The sequence below is a fragment of the Cygnus olor genome, chromosome 2, assembly GCF_009769625.2.
Source record: "Cygnus olor isolate bCygOlo1 chromosome 2, bCygOlo1.pri.v2, whole genome shotgun sequence".
In the NCBI taxonomy this organism is placed as follows: Eukaryota; Metazoa; Chordata; class Aves; order Anseriformes; family Anatidae; genus Cygnus; species Cygnus olor.
The window spans coordinates 46,564,508-46,571,906 of record NC_049170.1 but is presented as its reverse complement, the minus strand read 5'-3'; positions in this window follow the sequence as shown (position 1 = coordinate 46,571,906).

The window sequence follows — 7,399 nt, the reverse complement described above, 5'->3', positions numbered from 1 at the left end:
ACAATTAACTTTTCTAGATTTTATTCCTCAATGGGTAAGAAAAGCACTACAGCTTAACTATCATATTTTTACTTCTCAGAAGACTTCTAGGTATTTAGAAACAAAGCCCTCTGTTGATGTGTTTCGTTGGGTTTCTTTGTACTGTGCTGGCAGTTTGATGATTAAAAAGATACATAGGCTAACAGCAGGTCAGATGCCTTTCCCCTGTGGCTAGAATTTTGCAGTTTGGGTGAAAGTATTTCTGTTTAAAATGTTCAGTGACATTTACTATCTTACCCATAGATGTTTTAGGCAAAATGGAAGAAGCAACAGATTTTATTTTTTTATATACATTCTTTTGTTATCTTTTATTTTGAGAAAAAGTGAAGAAGGAATTTTTTTCTGAGCAGCTCTCACATAACGACACTTTCCCATGCAGCTTAGATGGCACAAAAGTTGGCAGTCAGGAGCCAGGCTTCCTGGCTGCAGGGAAAAGACATTGATCAAGTAAGAGACCCGGGTCCCATCAATCCTGCATATGACTTACAGCACCAACAAGTTGCCTTCAAGCGTAGAAAGTACATGTGGGGAGTGACCTTCACTTTTTAGGCTTCTAGATTTCAGGGAAAAGATAATTTAATACATAACTTAATGTAGTAGTCTGACTGAAATTGGGCAGGCGTGAAACAGGAAATGATTCACCCCAGATCAAGTTGTTTTATTGATAGTTGTGAAAAAAAAGGCCAAAACAAAGCAAAGACTGCTTTTAGCTAAAGTTAGTATTCAATGACTCTCTGATTTTAAAACACAGATCTGGATTATATCTGCAATCTTGTTATTCAGAAGAAATGATCAGGAGTAAGAAATAAGGTCTCCAAATTCTTAGTTTCCAGTAAGTGTTTAATTGCCTCGCTGAATTTGAAATCATGTAAAGACAAGAAAATTTTTTAAATCACAGAAATTCACTGTAATTTTTCAAAGACCATGCACCTTTTATGTTGCTATGTCATTCAAAGTGATACAGACCAGGTATGCCCCAGACACGCACAATTCTTTCCATCATCATCATGAAATTCTGTGATCTTTAAGTGTGAAATTAAAATGTGCCAAAGACACTTGCATCAATAATGCAGCGATGTTTTCGGCAGTAGACTAGGATTCTCTCTAGGTTACAAGACAATCACAAGGGCCAAAAGGGCCAAATTCTTTGTTTCTACTACTATTTTTTTTTTTGGTCCAGCTCTGAAATCACTGGAAAGGAAGAATAATATCAGAATTTATCCCAAATGATATGTGAAGCCTTAAACAAAGAAGTTAAAAAGTAGGTTTTGCTGGACTTACTGTAGAGCTTACTTCTGCTCTATTTGAACACTGGTATTTAAGAATCCAAAAGGGTACATACAAATCCCCACCCTCTCCTCAAGCGTACTTCAGTATGGTTGATCTCTCTGAGATCATGATCGCAGATCCCAAGGGACACTTTTCCCTTCAGAAGGCTCATTCTTTGTCTAACATGGCTGCAAAAAAGGAGCTGGTATGCTCCTTTTACCGTGTGAACTACCAGAATGGAGAGACATCACCCTAAGTACTCCAAGAAGCATTGTGCCTCTTCTCTAAACATGAAATGTTATTTCTGATGTTGTAAAGCCACTAGATTTTATGTTGCTCTTACACGCAATCAGCCAGGAAGGAATCCAGGGAGACACTAAGAAATACTCAGAAGTTTTTGCTCTTCTATGCACTGAAGTTGTTGTGGGTAACAGCACCATCAGATCAAAAATGAGGTGAAGCTCTACACTACTACTATACCATTAAGGAACTGGTACTGCCATTTCCTCTGATACACATTCTGTTTTATGTAGAAACTTGTCAACAGCAATCTGCCCTTTTTTCGCAGTCATAATATTCTCTTGGAAAAAAAAGCAGGTAGTAAATGTACCATTTCCTCAGTTTCAGTGGTTGTGACATAAAAAATAATTATGAGGAAAAAATAAGAATTTTGCAATCTACTCATAACCAGATTGCTGGAATCAGCAAATTTTCATGTACTGAGATGTCATCAGCTGCAAACACCACTGCGCAAGCACCAAGAAACATGCAGGTTTGATGTCACTTGGATTTCCTGGTGCTGCATGTGGAAATGTGAATATGTATGTCAAAATACCTTGCCCAACCTTGTTAATTAAGTTAGTGGAAAGTTGATCATTATCATGGAGAGATGGAATAAAGAGATTATTGCTGTTCTGTGGTGGCTTTACTCAGCTGGGCAGCTGAGCTCCACCACAACCGCTCTCTCACTCCCCCTCCTCAGAGAGAAAGGGAGAGAAAATATGATGGAAAGGGCTCAAGGGTTAAGATAAGGACAGGGAGATCGCCAAGCAATTATTGTCATGGGTAAAACAGCCTCAGTGTAGGGAGAGTAATATAATTTATTACCTATCACTAGTGGACTAGCAAAGTAAGAAACTAAAAGCACACTAAAACCACCTTCCCCCCCTCCACCCTCCAGAACCAAACTATCACACCTACGAGTGATGCCAAATAGCCAGCTAAAGTGCTAAACACCACTTTTCATGTTTGATAGCATTTCCCTAGCTAATTCTAAAATGTGTCTGAATCTGTTTAAACTTTCTACATCTTGATTTTCATCTAACGTTTCACAACCCTCCACTTTCCTGTTTCATGTTCTCTGCCCTTTTGTAGTTATGATACCTTTGACACAGCGCCAGGAAAGTCTGATCTTATTCTAGCCCAAGACCATTTGGTAGCACACAACAAAATATCCGAACATCTCCCAGACTTTTAAAATAACTAAAATACAGTAGAACTGTGCAAAGCAGTGCAATGGAGAACTGGGAGAGAGACAGAGGGAAAGAACATCATGAAAGAGAGGTGCTGGCAGTGATTCCTGCTGGCTTTTCTCCAGCTTGAAAAGTGGGAAACAACCCATAGAAACCACCTGCCAAAGTGACATCAGAAATCATGCAGTACTTTGGGATGATATAACTATGAAAGAAAATGACATTAAACTTTGTTTCATAATATTAAACTACTTAAACTAATCTCAGTGAGTTTGGGAAACTGTGAGTAATTGCCTCCAAAAAGCTGAAGAGTTTATTCACACTCCCACCAGCAGTACTTTGCTACCAACTAGATGCTGAGGGCAGTGGTCTCCAGACAGACCCCTGTCCCTGGCAGCCCCAGGCAGCTTCCCAGCCCTGGGAACACGCACTCTTGACAGGTTAGGCTCTTTGGCAAAAGGCATGTGAAATTCAAAAGGCGTTGCAGATTACTTGACGCTCACAGTCAAGTTCGCTTTGTTTGAAGTTCGCTCACAAGTCACACATGCTGCTAGACCTAGAACTGAAGACCTTTTCTAGTGAAGACCTAGAAAACAATGTGCTTTAGGTGCTAGAAAATCACTTTTTTTTTTTTTTTTCCCCCAGCACAATTTCTAAAATGTGCAGTTCAGGGCCATGAAGAAAGAAATTTCAAAGCAAGACATGTGCCAACATAGCAAATATAGAGGCACACTGTGGTGGTTTCACCCAGCTGGGCAGCTGGACTCCACCACAACCGCTCTTTCACCGCCCCTCCTCAAAAGAAGAGAGAGAGAAGAAAGTATGTTGGAAAGAAAAAAAAAAAAATAAAAAGCTCACTGGCAGACATAAGGATAATATAATTAAAGGAAAAACAAAGATAGGGAAAAACAAACAAGCAAGCAAAAGCCTCACAGAAGCAACAAGAGAGAAAGCAATTCTCTACTTTGCACCAATGAGTGATGTTCGGCCATGGCCTGGGAAGCAGGGCCTCAACACGTGTAGTGGTTGTTTGGGAGGATGGACGTCTTTGTAATAAGAGGCCCCCTCTCCTTCCCCTTCCCCAGCTTTTATCGCCAAGTGTGAGGATGTGTGGTGTGGAATATCCCCTCGGTCGGTGTAGGCCAGGTGCCCTGTGATGTCCCCCCCTCTCTTGCCCACCCCCAGCCCACTGGCTGTGGGGTGTTGGAGCAAGCCTCGGTGCTGTGCTGGCACTGCTCAGCAATCCCAAAGCACTATTGCTGGAGCATGAGCTCGGTCAGTAGAGCATGAGACTCTTAATCTCAGGGTTGTGGGTGCGTGTCCCATGTTGGTCCTTTTTGGCACCCAATGGGGGACATATTTAAGAAAGGGGAAAAAAAAAAACTGTTGGGGAACAGCAGCTGAGAGAGAGAGAGGAGTGAGAAGCAGCCATGCAGAACCCAAGGTCAGTGCAGCAGGAGGGCAGGAGGTGCTCCAGGCACTGAGCAGCAGTTCCCCTGCGGCCTGTGGAGAGGCCCCTGGTGGAGCAGGCTGTCCCCCTGCAGCCCATGGGTCCCACATGGAGCAGATCTCCACGCTGCAGCCCGTGGGTGGAGGAGCCTGTGGGTGGAGGAGCCCCCGGTGGAGCAGGTGGATGTGGCCTGGAGGAGGCTGCGGCCCATGGAGAGCCCCCGCAGGAGCAGGCCCCGGGCCGGAGCTGCAGCCCGTGGAGAGGAGCCGACGCAGGAGCAGGGGGTCTGGGGGGAGCTGCCGCCCACCCATGGGGGACCCGTGCTGGAGCAGTTTGCTCCTGGGGGATGGACCCCGTGGTACGGAGCCATGTGGGAGCAGGTCTTGGAGAGCTGCTGCCTGTGGGCAGCCCCCTCAGGCTCAGTTCGGGAAGGATGAAGGACGGCATCCCGTGGGAGGGACCCCACGTGGAGCAGGGGCAGAGAGTGACCGTGAGGGAGCAGCGGAGACAAAGCGTCAGGGACTGACCACAGCCCCCATGTTACCCTGTGCCACTTGGAGGGAGGAGGTGGAAGAGGGTGGATGGAGGGAAGGCATTTTTGGTTTCTTTCCTTTGTTTCTCACTTCTCTAGTTTGTTAATAATAGGCAATAAATCTTACTATCTCCCAACTCTGAGTCTGTTTTGCCCGATAATTGTTGAGCGATCTCCCCGTCCTTAATCTCAACTCTTGAGCCCTTTGCATCGCATTTTCTCCCCCTTTCCCTTTGAGGAGGGGGATTGAGAGAGCAGCTGAGGTGGAGCTTGGCTGCTCACCTGAGTAAAACCACCACGTGGTGCAATACTGGGGCTGCTCTGGCTGCAAGTGCAGAGCACAGTGCTGTGGGGGCTACTGTGGGGAAAGTTAACTCCATCCCAGCCAAAGCCAGTGTGCACAGAGAAATTGCTGCAGAGACAAAAACCTGGGAAGTCAAACGATCGATCTGCTGTGTCCAGCCTTATTAGCTGGGGTATTGTCATACAGCTGCTGGTCCTGGACCTAGCTCAGCTGTCCCCACAACCGTGCAATATAAACAGACTTCTCCACTTATTACAGCCTATGCACCAAAACATCCCTAGGACCAGCTTTTGGAGAGTTATTCGGGTTCTTCAGGGGCTCAGGGACATTGACATTCCTGGACTGTGACAGCAGGGACAACCTGAGCACTTGCATTTTGAGGGGTAAAAAGATCCCTCCTCCAGCTTTCTTAAGCTGTTAAAAGGAACAACATCCAGCCCAAAGGGCAATCTTCGGGCTCATTGCCTTCCTTGCTGTTGAGTAAAATGATGACTTGGATACCAGCTAGCACCTGCATGCTCATTTCTAGACCTGGCCTTATACCTCCCAAGCTACATTATTTCCAGGCTCCCCTTGGCTTGCAAACAATGTGTTAGCTCCTGCCTCCACTTCCCTCCCACCTCTTTGAACACACTTCTCCACCAGTCAGGGTGCTGCAATGTCAGCCAGCTTCAATATCCCACTCACTTGTTCCACATTCTCTGTTACTGCCCTTATCATTTAGAGTGTAAAAAAATCCTGGTGTCAGCAGATAATCTGTAAGGTAAGAGATAACACAGTGAGGTGAAAGACCAACCCACTCATCTCTCCGCAGGAGGTGAAAACATGAAGTTATGACTTAGCACTGCTCTTAATTCCAGGAGCTGTTTTAGCAACACTCCTACTCACAAGTTTCAGCCTACTATAATATACTCTTCAGCCTTCAGTTTCCTTCTCTCTTTTTCATTCCTCAGGGGCACTTCCCTTAGCACAGCCTTCCCTCTGCTAAGGACTGCTTCCTCCTTTTCAGAAGCCTCTAGCATCTTGATCTCTCTTCTGTTGTTAAGCAGGCCAGAGGATAAACCTGTGCCTTCATCCCCAGCCCTTTCCCCACAGCAGACCTCCGCTTCTCCTCGTCTCCCTGCAGGCTGCTGGCTGTCCAGAGCTGGGGCTGAGCAAGAAGTGCAGAAAGCTGGTGAGTGAAAGGGGAAGAACCAGAGACATTGCTGAGTTCCTCTAGCCTGTCTCCAGCTCAAAAACATAAGCAATTTATTGAAATATATTAAAATATCTTTTTAGCATTGCCTTAGGAAATATTCACCGAGTTTTGCCTCATTACAGTGACAAGGGAGAGACTTCTGTAACCCTGTAAATGGAGACACTGCTTTCTGTGTGTCTTCTGTAGCCCCAGAGCCCACCCAGTGATATGGTGTTGCTGCTGGTAGTACCAGCCACGGGCTGTGTACTGAGTGTGCAAGGCCTCAGGACTGATGCTGGCCAAGCTCTCTTTGCCTGAACCCATCTTAACCTGCCTGAAACTTTATTTTTGCTTGGTTTAGCTGCAAAAGTAGTTCTTCTGAGCAGGTGGCTATATTTAATTTGTCTTAGTTCTGCTTGCTAATGTGGAGCACAACCACAGTTTTTATATAGATAGTAACAAGTAGTTATTCTTGTAGAATGAGATATTTATGACTCTAACATGATTCTGTACACAGTCCTAGTATGATAGCAGAGGCCTTGAGAAGTGGGGACACAAGACAAGGTGTAGAGGGATCCATTTACAAGGGACCAGCAGGCTGAAGCCATTGACCTTAGGGATCAGAAGAGTAGTGGAAGAGTAAGTATTACACTTAGGAAAGGGGTAGAAACTACAAAGTGTGTATATAACAATTTCAACTACTACTACTACTACTATTATTATTACTGTCATCATTAAGATCTTTCTGCCCAGAAGTATTCTTGTTTGTTTGTTTCTTGGTTGGTTTGTTTCTCTTTTCTTTCCATTTCTGTAATAATCAGGTCTGGACTAATAAAGATATTTGGATTAGAGCACTAAGAGTTCAATTACACTAACATTAAATTCTTGGATTTATGTATCAGGTGTTTCCTTTTCTCCCTTAACAGAAGGGCGAGCATTACACTTGCCCCACAGACCAGGCCAACTGTCAGCATCTAGCACCTCAGTAGACAGTCTTGGCTGTAGCACTGCAAATTTAAGAGATATGGCACCATCCTGGGGAAACCCAAAACAAGCCTGAGTGAGTGCACCTCACCCTGAAGGCCTGTGATTTCCAAACCGATATGATAATCGGTTTAAAGCCAGGTTCTGTCACAACTGAATTTAGTGATGGGCT